At 44.9% G+C, this 16,435-nt stretch overlaps 1 protein-coding gene across 2 annotated transcripts in view; it reads right to left on the bottom strand.

Annotated features, from left to right (window-relative positions):
* Nucleotides 1-16,435, bottom strand: part of MERTK (MER proto-oncogene, tyrosine kinase) — a 238,387-nt gene that overhangs the window by 200,880 nt on the left and 21,072 nt on the right. The gene's annotated exons all lie outside the window — the stretch shown is intronic.

The raw sequence follows: 16,435 nt of genomic DNA, 5'->3' as shown, positions 1-16,435 counted from the left end.
TATAGTGACTATAAAAGGTAGTAGGAGAAGACCAAGTTGTGGCCTTACATATTAGTTCTATTGGGACCTCCGCTCTTTCAGCCCATGATGATGTTATCGCCCGGGCGGAGTGTGCCCTTATGATCTCAGGCGGATTCTCCCCTTTTGACGAATAAGCCAGGCATATTGCATCCCGAATCCACCGGGATAACGTACTTTTCGCGACTCCAGATCCTTTCTTATGGCCCTAGAAGGAAATAAAGAGAGCCCTGCTCTTCCTCCAGGGGCTAGTTCGGTCTAGGTAAGCTATTACGGCCCTTCTTACATCTAGTGTATGGTATTTTTCCTCTTCCTGATTTGCGGGGTTACTATAGAAGGAAGGAGGAAGATTTCTTGAGACCTATGGCATTTGGTACTTACTTTAGGCAAGTAAGAAAGGTCTGTTTTTAGGACAATTCTATCCTGGAATATTGACAGAAAGGGAGGATCTATTGACAATGCCTGAATGTCACCTACTCTTTTTGCTGATACTAAGGCAACAAGAAGAGCTGCCTTAAGGGAGACATATATTATGTGGGCTGAGTGTAGTGCCTCGAATGGGTGCCCTATTAAGGCTTTGAGAACTAGATTAAGATCCTATGGTGATATGTGGGGAATTTGGACTGGTTCTGACCTTTGGCATGCTGAAATAAATCGGGCTATCCACCTGTCTCCTGCAATATTGTGACTATATAAGGCTCCTAGAGCAGATACTTGTACTTTCAAAGTACTAACTGATAGGCCTAAATCACGCCCTCTTTGCAGAAACTCTAAGATAGCGGAAATGGGAATTTCTTTTGACAGAGCTGCTGGGTAGAAACGAAGAAATTTTCTCCATAACCTTACATATATAGTTGTTGCAGTTCTTTTCCTACTTAGTAGAAGGGTATCAATTAGTTTATCTGAAAAACCTCCTAGCTTTAGTAGCTGCCTCTCAAATTCCAGGCTGTCAACCCAATCGTAGGCCCTTCACATGAGGGTGGTTGATGGGACCCTGGGAGAGGAGATCCTGAACTTCTGGGAGAATCCATGGATCCGAGATTGACATGGCTCTGAGGCAGGAAAACCATGGTTTCTTGGGCCAAAATGGTGCTATTAGAATCACGTTTGCTCTTGTCCTCCCTTATCTTCGTTATCAATGTTGGAAGAAGTATCAATGGAGGAAATGCATATGCTTCCGGAATGTCCACGGAACTTGGAGAGCATCGAGGATATTGGGGTTGTTGGTCAGAAACAGTGAAGCAAACTATTTGACTTGTCTGTTGCTCCTTCTTGCGAAAAGGTCTATTTTGGGTGTGCCCCATTTCTCGGTTATCATTGTGAAGATGTGACGGCTGAGTACCCACTCTCCTTGGTGGAGGGAGTGGCGGCTGAGAAAATCTGCTTTTGAATTGTCCACTCCTCTGACATGCAGTACTGACACAGATAGAATATGTTTCTCAGCTATAGATAGGATGTTGTCTGCTATAGACATGAGTGCTCCTGATCTCATTCCTCCTTGATGATTTATGTACGCGACGGATGTCATGTTGTCTGATAGTATTCTTGTGTGTGTTCCTTGTAACTGCGGAAGGCATTTACACATGGCATGATAGATGGCTTTTAGTTCCCTTTCATTAGATGAATCGTCTGACTCACTAATAGACCATTGTCCTTGAACTATCTGATCACCTAGATGTGCTCCCCAACCACTAGGACTGGCATCAGTAAAAATTGTTTTTGAGGGTTTAACCACCCAATGGACCCACCTACAAGATGATTTGGGTCTAGCCAACAGGTCAGGGACTCGATTACTTCTATTGGTAGGGATAAACGACTTCCTAAATGACACTGTAGTCTCTCTCCTTCCTGTAGTATGGTATACTGCAGCCGTCTAGTATGGAATTGAGCCCATGGGACAGCCGGAATGCATGATGTAAAAAAACCAAGAAGGGACATGCCTTCCCTGAGGGAAATTATAGGCTTATTAACAACTGATTGTACTTTATTCCTTATTGTTATTTGTTTAGATTCTGGAAGGAAACACCTCTGACTTACGGAGTCTAAGAGAAGACCTAGGAATGTTTGGCGGGTTGTTGGAGACAATCTGGATCTTTCCCAATTAATTAACCATCCCAATTCCTGCAGGGATGAAACTGTATCAAACAGGCGTTGCTGACTTTCCCACCACTAAAAGGTCATCTAAGTATGGGACTATGAGGGTATATTCTAACCTTAAGTATGACATCACTTCTGACATTAATTTGGTAAAGACTCTGGGAGCTATTGACAGTCCAAAGGGCACTGCTGTATATTGAAAATGACATACTTGTCCTTTCATCATGACCGCCACACGAAGATACTGCTGATGTTCGATATAAATTGGTAGATGGTAATACGCATCTTTTAGGTCGAGGACTGCCATAAAGCACCTCGGAAACAGAAGTTTTACAGTGGATCGGTTAGACTCCATCTTGAAGGTTTGGGTTTCTAAGAAGATATTCAATTTCTCCTTTCCCCTCTGATGAAACGGGACTTCTATTAATACCCTTTTGGATAGGAGATTTATTATTTCTTGCTCCAAAAACTCCTGTTGAGATTGAGATTTTAGAGAAGTCAACAGGAAGGAGTCCGGAGGGACTCGGGCAAATTTTAATTTTAGCCCTGAAGTTACGAGGCTAGTTGCCCATAAGTTGGATGTTACTATTCCCCATTGTTGGGAGAAAAAAGACAATCTACTACCCACTGGTACATCTGTCCTAACGTGGTTTGTCATCCATTTTAAATGGGCGTTTTGCAAAAAAAGCACCTTTTTGTTTGGTATCTTTATTAGCCCAGCGGTCCTAGTTTCTAAAATCCTTTCTTTTATTAAATACGGGTTTCCGGAATGCTCTCCTATAAGACAGAAAATAATTATTAGGGAATCCCTTTTTCCTCTCGCCCGCTTTGGTGAGAATTTCGTCTAGTTTTGTACCAAACAGGTACTCACCATGGCATGGTAGGCCACAGAGTTTAGATTTCGTCTGAGCATCTCCTTTACAACCCTTTAGCCAAAGTGCTCGGCATGCTGCATTGGTTAGGCCTGCTAATTTAGCTGCTTACCGAATAGAGTCAGCAGAGGAATCCGCCAGGAAGGCTGTAGCACCTCTAATCAAAGGTATGGAAGAGATTAGTTTATCTCTGGAGAGACCGCCTTTTAAACCTTCCTCTAGATCGTTTAACCATACTAACATGGACCTTGCCGTACATGTAGCTGATATTGCCGGTTTAAATGCCCCTGTACATGATTCCCATGACCTCTTTAGAAGGGAGTCAGCTTTACGATCCAGCGGGTCCTGTAAGGAACCCGAATCCTCTACTGGTAGTAAAGATTCTCTGGATGTGGATGCTACTGCAGCATCTACTTTTGGGGCTTTTGTCCATATAGACAAATCCTCATCATTAAAGGGATAGCGCCTTTTTGATGATGAAGGCAACCCTTTTTGCCCCTGTCTTTCCCATTCCTTTTTTACCAAATTTTTGATTGCTGCAATTACTGGAAAGGTTGGTCTTTTTTTCTCCGATAAGCCTGCGAACATGATGTCCTGTGGCGTTTTGGGATTTTTGGTATCTTTAATACCCATGGTGTCTCGGACAGATTTAACGAGTTTATCAATGCTTTCTGTTGGAAAGCATGTGTCTTGTTCACCTTGTAAGGAAAGGTATTCCTGGTAAATATCCGTATCCCTATCCTCATTATCAGTAGAATGGTAGGATTTTGGTGAATCCTTTTTTCCTGGTTTTAATTTCTGGAATACTATCCGAACCCCTTAAGGCTCGTAATTCCTCTCTGATCATTTGTCTAATATCTTCTGACCTTACTGAGGATTCTTCACGTAAGGTGGACTCAATACATGTGTGACACATCCTTTTTGTATGACTATCCGGGAGGGGCTGGGAGCATAAAGCACATTGTTTGTGCTTAGATTTTTCAGTTCTTTTTGCCTAGGGTGCATAGAAGAAAGAGGGAACAACAATCAGCTTAATAGGGTGGGAAATACACTTACCCCAGTGAGGCTTTCGGTCAAGGTACCGGCTGAAGAGGAGGAGACGAAGGCACAGGTTGAGAGGTAGATCGATCGGATCTCTTTTCTTTAGCGCTCCTTGTGGAGGATCTGCTCTGCTTGGAGCATCCGCTGCTGCTTGTACAGCTGCGAGCTGCAACTGCTGTTTTTTCTAAAGATGGCACCGCTGAGTCCTTAGGAGAAGCCATGCTGGACACCAGAGTATCACCGCCGATGTCTTTTTATAATGGAAGCCGCCATCTTCTTCCTGTCGCGGCCATGTTGTATGTGCCTGAGTCTCTCCTCCTCATTCACTCCAGAAGCTTTCGCATCACTTCTGGGGAAAGACACACCGGGCCACACGACCGTGCGTGCGCCCACCGAGAACGGAGTGGCGACGCGCCTACCTGCGTGTTTTCGCCCTCCGCAGGCCACGAGAAGACACTCATCCTCCGTGAACCAGGTGACTCCCCGAACCTGGCCTCACGGCGCCTGCCAGCAGAGGGGGGAGCTGAAGACAGGACCCCCGACGCTGCTTCCAGCTCTGAAGCCCTTACCGTCCTCAAGGTAACCACGCAAGCAGCATCCAGGCTAGGCATCCTCTTCTCTCAATGAGTTCCCTTAGGAACAGGAAACCAACTGTGGGAGCGAGGGGGACCGCCCCTTTTATCTCTCCATAGGGTTTCCTGTTCCTAGGGGCGGATCCCCTCTCTCAAGTGGTGCTGTCGTGGCGAAGAGAAAAAACAGTTTAACAACAACATCTCTGAATGGTTCAATATGCATAGGTGTGTCCAGAACTATATATCCAAATGACAGGGATGTATCAGAAAAAACACATAACAAAAGCGGGCCAATTATATGATAGGAGTCGTTACTCACAAAGAGTGTGTTGTCCAATAGAGTGTCTAGTTACACATATTGGGGCATTACCGCCACACCTACTAAAAAATCCTCTTCCTTAAACAAAATAGTCCCTCTTAATAAACACCGTCTTTGTCTTAACTCCTAAACCTATATGATGTTCATGCTGTGCCTCACTATGTTGGCGCACACCGCCCTGATAGGCGACGGGAAGAGCATGGCAGCCGTGCGACAGGAGCGGCGCTTCGGCCGCGAGTCAGACAACGCCCACATATGACGTGGATGAGGGCTGAGTCACATGACCAAAGCGTCTGGCCGATAGTCACGCCCTGAGATGCCTCCCCATGCACTCTGACAGGCGTGTGCGCACAATAGGCCAGCAAATAACAACAAAAGGACTACAAGTCTCATGCTGCAATCCCAAACAATGCACAGTGCGCATGCCCCTGACGTCATCGGGTGTACTTTCACCCGCATGCGCACTGTGGAATGACGCCGATAGGAGGCGGCCCTTTGCGTGTGAGAGGGGGGACGCGGGCGTATGCGCCGCCTTCCAATTAGCGAGCTATACCATCATAAAAGGACGGGCAGTTGCAGGATAAGGTTACATCCTCTTTGAGAAAGCCATCAGAACGCGAAACGCGCGTCAGGGGTCATAGGGTGGGCCACTATATCTCCTTGACTGACAATGGGTAAGCATGAATGCCAATGATTTACACGATATTTAGAACTGGGTGGTGCTGTTTACACAGGTGTATTTCTAATGCAAGTCTGATTTTCCTCATATGAGTGTGAAAGCACCTGCAGCAATGGAGCTGCTTTATATACAGTTAGGGCCAGAAATATTTGGACAGTGACACAAGTTTTGTTATTTTAGCTGTTTACAAAAACATGTTCAGAAATACAATTATATATATAATATGGGCTGAAAGTGCACACTCCCAGCTGCAATATGATAGTTTCCACATCCAAATCGGAGAAAGGGTTTAGGAATCATAGCTCTGTAATGCATAGCGTCCTCTTTTTCAAGGGACCAAAAGTAATTGGACAATGGACTCTAAGGGCTGCAATTAACTCTGAAGGCGTCTCCCTCGTTAACCTGTAATCAATGAAGTAGTTAAAAGGTCAGGGGTGGATTCCAGGTGTGTGGTTTTGCATTTGGAAGCTGTTGCTGTGAGCAGACAACATGCGGTCAAAGGAACTCTCAATTGAGGTGAAGCAGAACATCCTGAGGCTGAAAAAAAAGAAAAAATCCATCAGAGAGATAGCAGACATGCTTGGAGTAGCAAAATCAACAGTTGGGTACATTCTGAGAAAAAAGGAATTGACTGGTGAGCTTGGGAACTCAAAAAGGCCTGGGCGTCCACGGATGACAACAGTGGTGGATGATCGCCGCATACTTAATTTGGTGAAGAAGAACCCGTTCACAACATCAACTGAAGTCCAGAACACTCTCAGTGAAGTAGGTGTATCTGTCTCTAAGTCAACAGTAAAGAGAAGACTCCATGACAGTAAATACAAAGGGTTCACATCTAGATGCAAACCATTCATCAATACCAAAAATAGACAGGCCAGAGTTTTTTTTTTTTTTTTTATTTAAATAGATTTTTATTAACAATATAAAGAAGAACATCCGGATGTCATTAACATTACATTATGTCACATACACATTTTCTTATTATCTTATTTCAAAACACCCCAACATTACCCCAACTACCCCCCTCCCCCCTAAGACAGCTCATACCCAATCTACACCCACTGAGGCCTTCCCTGCCTCGTATAGTTTATCCTTATCCAGGTCTTAAGAAACTCGACGTCTATACTCCTCAATCCAATTCAAGCCAAGGAGACCACATCTTATTATACATTTCTATTCTCCCCCTTTTTTTGTACACCCCCTTTTCCTATTTTAAACCATGTTGAACATATTGGAGAAATTCCCTTCTCGCAGGTGGTTCCGCATTAATCCAATTTCGTGCTATTACTTTCCTTGCCATATAGAGTAACCTAGCAATTGCAATCTTCCAAGTATTGTCAACTCCAATTTCTTCCACATATCCCAGCACGCATACTATCGGGTCTCTAAGAACTCTGCACTTATACGCTACTTCAACCCGGCTCAAAACCACCACCCAAAAAGCAGCTAGCCTAGGACACGTCCACATCATATGATATATTCCTGCATTTTCACTCGCACACCTCGGGCACTCAGAGTTGGCACGCAATCCCGCTTTGTATAGCACTTCCGGAGATTTATATACTCTATGCAGAATATATAACTGCGAGAGTCTATATGGTTCACTCAAGGATAGTCGCGGAACCCACTATCACCGATTCCCAGGTTTCATTCTCCATCGGCCCTACTTCCCTCTCCCACTTAGCTCTCGCCTTTATAGGGAAATCTAGCAAAAACGTGTGCATAAGGTCCTTGAACAGAGTAGAAATAACTCCCCTTGTATTCCCGTCACCACACACATACTCCAACACAATATCCTCTTGAACTCTGATATCAACCTTCTTCTTCTGAGCTCTAAAGGCATGTCTCATCTGCGCGTACTGATATCCCCCTGTGGACCGGAGCCCAAATTCTACCTGCAATTGAGAAAAGGACTTCAATGCTTGCTGCTGAATTATCTGGTGAACAAAACAAATTCCCTTATTCTGCCATTCCATCAGTCCTCCCAAAGCCTCAAATTCCTTTAAATTGCTATTAGACCATATCGGTGTGAATTTAGTCAACCCTGTAACCCCACGAATCTGCCTTAGTCTATTCCATAGTTTACGAATCAGGAACAGGGTTGGGTATACTTTCCCCAAAGCGCCCAAAGAGCCATCTTCCAAACACCTAGCCATCGGTCGTCGGTCCGTCACCTCTTCCATTAGATGTTGTACTGCACTGGATGACGCCCCTCGCGCCCAGCCCTTCAAATGCTGGCTCTGTGCCGCAAGGAAGTACATTTCCGGGTTGGGCAAAGCCAAACCACCATCCTCCTTAGGTCGCTGAAGCGTCTCCAGGCTAATACGTGGATATTGTCTTCCCCATATCAAACTTCTAAAGAGGGCATTAATCTGCCTGAACTTCCCCCGAGGGATCCAAATTGGTGCGTTATGTAGAACATATAGAATTTTAGGCATCAGGACCATTTTAATAAGGTTTACCCTACCGACGACCGATAGATGTAGTTTATTCCAGGCATCTACCTTCGCCTTGAGTACTCCCATAACAGGAGCCAAATTCCTCTGTAGGTACTCCGCAATTGGCACCGAAACATATATTCCAAGGTATTTAAATTTAGAAACCACCTGTAACCTTTCATCACCAACATCCTCACTCACATTCTCACCTACGTCATCCACCCTAAAAAGAACCGATTTATCCCAATTAATTGTCAATCCCGACACAGTACCAAATCTCTCAACAATTTCAATGGCCCCTCTTAGTGAATCGTCTGGATCTGCCAGGAACAGCAAAACATCATCATCATCCGCGTATAACGCTATTTTTTCCTCTATTTTCCCATACCTAAACCCAGGGACCCTATCAGACTGCCGAATCTTAGCAGCAAGAGGTTCTACAGCCAGCGCGAACAGGAGGGGTGAGAGCGGGCATCCCTGCCTAGTACCCCTAGCCAGCCCTATAGGTCGAGACAGCTCCCCGTTCACTCTAATTCTAGCCGACGGTGATGAATACAGCAGCTGTATCCAGGCCACAAACTGTGGACCAAACCCCATACATTCCAACACCTGCCAAAGATATCCCCACTCAACACTGTCAAACGCCTTATGTGCATCCAGCGATACAATCACTCTTCGACCACCGTTATCAGACTCTACCTGCATATTTACAAATAACCTCCGCAAATTAATCGCCGTGGATCTGTCAGGTATAAAGCCAGATTGGTCCGAATGCACCAGACTCGTAATAACACTAGAGAGTCGGAGAGCCAACACCTTGGCCAGAAGCTTGACATCAATAGTTAGTAATGAAATTGGGCGGTACGACTCCGGTTTCCCCAAGTCCTTATCCTTCTTTGGAATAACCACTATTATGGCCTCTCTCATAGAGGCTGGCAAGCGCCCACAATACCTAGCTTCCTCCAGTACCATTTTTAATCTAGGAATCAACACCTCTGCCAACCCTTTATAGATCTCAGCGGGTAGCCCATCGACCCCAGGCGCCTTCCCATTAGACATCAATGCCCGACTCAATTCCTCCTCAGTGATAGGGGCCTCAAGGCTCTCCCTATCTGCCTCATTCAGTCTCGGCAAATCCAGACCCTCCAAGAAAGTCAGTGGGTCCTCGACCGATTCACCAGCCCGAGAGGAATACAAATCTGCATAGAAGTCAGCGAAGGTCCTCAAAATTTCAGGCGTTTCCGTTATTCTACCTCCACTTGCAGATTCCAAAGAGTGTATATATGAAGAACCTCTCTGAGCAGCAGCCACTACCGACAGCATATGACCCACTGTTTCTCCCTCCTGGTAAAACAACACCCTTTGGAAATCCCGCTTCCTCTCAGCTTTGCCTAGCAGAAATTTTTCCAAATGATTTTGTGCGTTTTTCATCCTTCTCTCTGCCTCAGGGGTTCCCAGTGTGGCCATCCCATCTTCTGCTTCCTTCAACTCCTCAACTGCCGCTTTTTCTGCCTCTCTCGTCCTCCGCTTACACCTACTAATGTCCCTAAACAGTAGTCCCCTCAGATACGCCTTCATTGCATCCCAAATTGTAAGGGCGTCGGTACTTCCATCATTTAAAAGAAAAAAATTCCGCCACCTCCCGTCCTATACTTTCCAACTCAATGCTCTGTAACCAATTAGGATGAATCTTCCATTCTCTCCCACTTAGCATGCGAGCCCCCTCCAATCTAACTTCTACTTCAATTGGACTATGGTCCGACAAGGCCCTTGGCAGATATCTCACCTCCCCAACCAGTGTATCCAAAATCCTGTTACCCAGAGCCATATCAATCCTAGAGAGCGTGGCATGCGCTGGTGAATAACATGAGTACCCTCTCTATCCAACGTGTCTAACCCTCCAAAGATCAATCATACCTATCTCCTGTATATAGGTGCCAAATGTTGTTATATGTCCCTCCAACCTATTCTGAGTATTCTTATTTTTGTCCCAATAATCATCACAGATGTTGTTTAGATCTCCGATAATTATTAACGGTGTCGGTCCCCATCTTTCCACTCGCTCCATTACTTCTCTGATTTTCCTGCTAGAGTAGGGAGGCGGAATATACATCGCGGCAACACACAACATCACTCCATACAATATACACCGTATTAGTACGTACTGCCCCTCCACATCCACATATAACTTCACCTCCTCATACTGAACTCCCGCTGGAACCAAGATTGAGACTCCTCTTGCATACGTGGAGAAGGTAGAATGATAACCCTTCTGAATCCACCTTCTATTCAGGACATCCACCTTTTCCCTTGCCAAATGCGTCTCCAGCAAGCATATCATCGAGGCCCGTTGATCTCTTGCATATTGCAAACACGCTGCACGTCTGGATTTCTCCCCTAGGCCTCTCACATTCCAGCTCAAAATTTTAAAACGGGTCCCCATCACTTGACTCATTTTTACTAAAAGTATCATCATTTTTTAGCACAAGCTGTCCAACTACCCTCCCCCCCCCCTCCCACCCATCCCCCCTCACATCTAACCTTTCCGCCTCTTTTCAAGAGTGGGGCATCGTCGCCCATAGCGAACACTCCGTTTGGCGTTACCTTCCCAACCCTCCTCCCACCACTGTACATAACAGGATTTCAGACATTTTGAAAAATAACATGTCTCAAAATATTTCAAACATAGAATTATTTACACACGCAAGAAACCTGCATACACTTAAAATATGCCGCTTACCCTTCCTCCCTCCTTCCCAGCATCCATTACACCATCCCTTTAACTTTAACTGAATATAAACCAACTCCCTTCTTCACCACCCATACCCCCTGGTTTGTCAATTACATGACTCTATGCCCCTTGACAAATAAGTGACCAAAATCAGACTCTTCCCACAGTTTCAGTCTCCTTTTCCTTTCAGCTTTTTAGCATTAATATCGATCCACTGGGTAGGTTCCTCCGGCTTCTGAAAAAAATTAATTTTATCAAACGCCACCACTATCAGTCTTGCTGGAAACATCATGGAATACTGCACTCCCAGTTCTCTCAGCCGTCTCTTGATACCCGTGAACATCATCCGTTGTCTCTGCACCAAAGTAGAATAATCTGGGTATATAGCAATCTTTTGGCCTTCAACTGTCAGATCCGTCATGTCTCTGGCCTTCCTCAGGATATTGTCTCTGTCTCTATAATTTAGAATTTTGGCGAGCATGGTATGGGGATTCGCTCCAGGGACAGGTGGTTTCGGCGGGACCCTATGCGCTCTTTCTACCGCGAACACTTTTGTTAGCGCCATATCTCCAAATGTCTCTAACAGCCAGTTTTCAATGTACTCCGTTGGATTCCTCCCTTCAGCTTTTTCAGGGATGCCCACTATGCGGATATTATTTCTTCTGGACCTATTCTCAAGGTCCTCATTTTTTGCCGCCAATTCAGCTATTGCTTGAGTGAACTTTTTCTCTGCTTTTTGCAGCTGCACTATATGGTCTTCTGCAGTGCTCACTCTCTCCTCTACCTCCCCCACACGTTTGTCAATCTTCTGCATGGCTGCGTTTATCTGAGCTGTGTCTCCCTTAACCTCTTGTATCTGTAAGGTCAGAGACTGTTTACATGAAGAAACCAGCGCAAAGACGTCTCTTAGGGTAGGCTCAGCTTCTGGCGCCATTTCCTCGGGTCCCCCTTCTGCCACCGCCATTTTACTCTCCTTTCTCCCCTGTTGTACCTCATGTTCTCCTGCTGGGCTCTCCTCCTCCTCTTCGGTATCAGCTCCGGCTCCCTCCTCTGCGGCCTCCGCTCTCGCAAACTGCTGGAGCTTTGCCGCAACCTCCATACGTTTTCTGCATGCGGCGTTCTCCTTGTCTGCCTTTTCCCTTGTGTCGGCGCCATCTTGGATTGCGCCTGCCTCCCCGGCTCCCGCGTCCTTCTGCCGTCTCCCTGTCATTTTCGCCGGTTCAAGCACTACCGCTCAGCGCCACCGGGCTCTACAAGTCTCCCGGCACCGATAAGCCCCCACAGGGACCGAACAGCAGCGGCTCTGCAGGATTTTAAGCTGTACAACGGCGGGAGCTCACAGCCGCACGTCCGCTCACATGGACTCTCAGGCCACGCCCCCAGACAGGCCAGAGTTAAATTTGCAGAAAAACACCTCAAGAAGCCAGCTCAGTTCTGGAAAAGTATTCTATGGACAGATGAGACAAAGATCAACCTGTACCAGAATGATGGGAAGAAAAAAATTTGGAGAAGAAAGGGAACGGCACATGATCCAAGGCACACCACATCCTCTGTAAAACATGGTGGAGGCAACGTGATGGCATGGGCATGCATGGCTTTCAATGGCACTGGGTCACTTGTGTTTATTGATGACATAAGAGCAGACAAGAGTAGCTGGATGAATTCTGAAGTGTACCGGGATATACTTTCAGCCCAGATTCAGCCAAATGCTGCAAAGTTGATTGGACGGCGCTTCATAGTACAGATGGACAATGACCCCAAGCATACATCCAAAGCTACCCAGGAGTTCATGAGTGCCAAAAAGTGGAACATTCTGCAATGGCCAAGTCAATCTCCAGATCTAAACCCAATTGAGCATGCATTTCACTTGCTCAAATCCAGACTTAAGACGGAAAGACCCACAAACAAGCAAGACCTGAAGGCTGCGGCTGTAAAGGCCTGGCAAAGCATTAAGAAGGAGGAAACCCAGCGTTTGGTGATGTCCATGGGTTCCAGACTTAAGGCAGTGATTGCCTCCAAAGGATTTGCAACAAAATATTGAAAATAAAAATATTTTGTTTGGGTTATGTTTATTTGTCCAATTACTTTTGACCTCCTAAAATGTGGAGTGTTTGTAAAGAAATGTGTACAATTCCTACATTTTCTATCAGATATTTTTGTTCAACCCTTCAAATTAAACATTACAATCTGCACTTGAATTCTGTTGTAGAGGTTTCATTTCAAATCCAATGTGGTGGCATGCAGAGCCCAACTCGCGAAAATTGTGTCACTGTCCAAATATTTCTGGCCCTAACTGTATATGGATATATGCTATGCCAAGTCTGATTAATGGAGTAGTGCTCCTCCTTTTGAGTGCTCAGTCTGTTCCTCCATGTATTTTTTTGTTATATGTCATTAGAATGTATGTTTAAATAAAATTTATATATTTTTAAATCTGGTGATATATGTACTCTCTTTCTTTGGTGTAAAAATAGCTGTTTGGAGTATTTCACCTGGCGATATGCCAATTGAATATATGGGAAAGGTCTTGACACTAATATACCTTTGGCCCCTACTAATATGAAGTGCTGGATTATTTTTGTGTGTAAATCCCAAAATGTAAGTAGGAACAAGGAGATGTTGTTAATATCTATACTTACATATAATCTCAATCATGCAAATGCAGAGATGGCAATTACCAACAATATATATCTATCCCTAAAAAATAATAAAAACCGGGCACATATATATAAAATTAACACCGCCATAATATATTAGAGAATGTGAGATATTGACTTAGTATAACGTTATAGATGTCTCGACCACTATTTATGATAAAGAGTAATAATACAGATGACAAATAATACCAATTTAATGAAAACCAACAAATAATCAAAAGAGACAGTCTGACCTAGAAGCAATGCTGCTCTGTAATACAGCATTTTAGCCCTTGTTCACACATTTGTGTTTAAACATCTATGTGAAAAATATAGCACCAGTGTCAATCAGTGTTGTGCACCAGTGTGTCAACCGTTTGTCCATTTTTATCATCAGTGCGTTATCCACGTGACCACTCACTTCCACTTGATTAATTATACATCCAAAAGTGGAGACAGTGACACCAGGGGGCCCAGTCAGAGGTGTAACTAAAGTCTGATAGGCCCTAATGCAAGATTTGGTCTGGGCACACCCCCCCATACTGATATAAAGAGTGGGCCATTTATATGGATACACCTAAATACAATGGGAGTGGTTGGTGATATCAACATTAGTATATGGGAGGGGGAAAACTTTTCAAGATGGGTGGTGGCCATGGCGGCCATTTTGAAGTTGGCCATTTTGGATCCAACTTTATTTTTTTCAATGGGAAGAAGGTCATTTGATGCAAACTTATTGAGAATTTCACAAGAAAAACAATGATGTGCTTGGGTTTAACGTAACTTTATTCTTTCATGAGCTATTTACAAGTTTATGACCACTTATAAAATGTGTTCAAAGTGCTGCCCATTGTGTTGGATTGTCAATACAACCCTCTTCTCCCACTCTTGACACACTGATAGCAACAACGCAGAAGAAATGCTAGCACGGGCTTCCAGTATCCATTGTTTCAGATGCCGCACATCTCGTATCTTCACAGCATAGACATTTGTCTTCAGATGACCCCAAAGATAAAAGTTTAAAGGGGTCAAATCAGGAGACCTTGGTGGCCATTCAACTGGCCCACGCCGACCAATCCACTTTCCAGGAAACTGTTCATGTAGGAATGCTCGGACCTGACACCCATAATGTGGTGGTGCACCATCTTGTCCCTTATCCTGGTTCCCATCCTGGTATATATTTCCCTCATCCTGGTCCCCATCCTGTCATTTGTATCCATCATTCTGGAATATATGTCCCTTATCCTGGGTCCTATCCTGGTATATATGTCCCACCCCGGACACTATCACAAGCACTCACCCATGAGACATGACCAGGAGGGACCTATGAAGCCTCAAGAACGAGGTACCATAGGTAATGGAGGTACTGACGTCATCGCTCGTGAGAGATGACAGCGAGTAACCCATGAAGTGTCGTTCATAGAATGACAGTCAATAGGTTGTAGGAGAGAATAGCTGGACATTGTGGGAACCACAATGGATTACGTCAGTGCTGCTGAGAGTATTTTTTAATAATAAATGGGTAAACCAGGGAATGTGTGGGGGAGACTTTATTCAAATAAACTTTTTTTCCTGTGCTTGTGTATGTCTCCTTAATTATGGGGTTAGTATCTGATAGACGCTTCACCATTACTTAACCCAGTGCTTGACGCTAGCTGACATTACACAGCTGACAGCAACCCCAAAAACTATTACCTGGTTTTAAAACGCACCACGGCAATTGGGAAGTGCAAGAATCTAATGGATGCACCATTTCTGGGGCAGCTGAGGGCTGATCTTATGAGGCTGGGAAGGGTCTAATATCCATGGACCTTTCCCAATTATTGATATCAGCCCCAGCTTTCTGCTTTCCCTTGGCTGATTATTAAAAATAAGGGGGACTCAAGTTTTTTTCCCCCCATTTATTAACACTAGAAGTCCCAGAGAGGGGTTGATTTACCATTTCTACCTTTGGAACCTTTGGAGCTCGAAATTTCTGGGACTTCTAGTGTTAACAAGTACAGTAAACTACACATGCAAGGCACTGCTTTACTCCTCCACTTGAACCTCTGTCTCCTGGTTCAAGAAAAAAATTTTTTCTATCCTATTTTAAGGAATTTCCCTATCCACAATTGTCCTGCTCTTTCCCTCATTTTACTTCCTTTTACAGCCCCCTAGCTCTTACTACAACCATTTTACAGCACCAAAGTTCAGGTTCCCATTGGCTTCTATTGGGTTTGGGTCAAGTTCTGGTATCAAATTGAACTTCAGACTAAAATTTGGCCGAACCAGCTGAACAAGCACTACCATGAGTCCGCTCATCTCCATTTGCAGGCCAATAGGACATTTCTTGACAGTCTTCACTGGGGGCGTGCACTTTCACCCCTCACTTCCAGAAGCTTCCAATCATAGCTCAGCAACTATGTAGTCCGTCAGCCTCAGATGCTTCTGTGATTGGCAGTGTCTGAGAGAGAGTGGTGGAAGTGTATGCCCCAAGAGAAGATGATGAAGAAATGCCCAGGTGAAATACAAGCAGAGATTTCATATACTATACTGCAAAAGCAACAAATGTGTATATCTCTGCAATGGAGTGGCACAAAAAGAAAAAAAAAACAACAGTTGAATCAAGGGAGCTTAAATGGGTTTTACCACTAACGAAAGTTAATTTGAATCAATAGACCTTAGGGGCATGCCTGGAAGCCAGTGAACCTGTGAGAGCTCCAAGCTCCCCAGAAAAAATCTGCTCAATCCATCTGCCCTAACCACTCATCCATGACCCAGAAAGCATTCAATAGTGAATTTATATGAAGAAGAGGATTTTGATCTACCCGAGGAAACAATACACCACTAATTTCAGACAAGATCTTCCTGCAGGCCCCAAGCCGTGGCCTTGATTTCGGGTCGGTGTTCTCCTAACCGTGGGGCGGTGAGTGCCAGAAGGGAGGACTGAGCTTCAGAGGGAGGAGACCCCATGGTGTGGATGTTGTCACAGGGGGAATCCATCTGCCCTGACATCCCCAGCCTGGCAGCACGGGCCCAGACGTGGCACCACG

Source organism: Ranitomeya imitator, chromosome 5, assembly GCF_032444005.1.
Source record: "Ranitomeya imitator isolate aRanImi1 chromosome 5, aRanImi1.pri, whole genome shotgun sequence".
Classification (NCBI taxonomy): Eukaryota; Metazoa; Chordata; class Amphibia; order Anura; family Dendrobatidae; genus Ranitomeya; species Ranitomeya imitator.
Note: the sequence above shows the minus strand (reverse complement) of the source record. Positions and strands in the feature narration are given on the sequence as shown.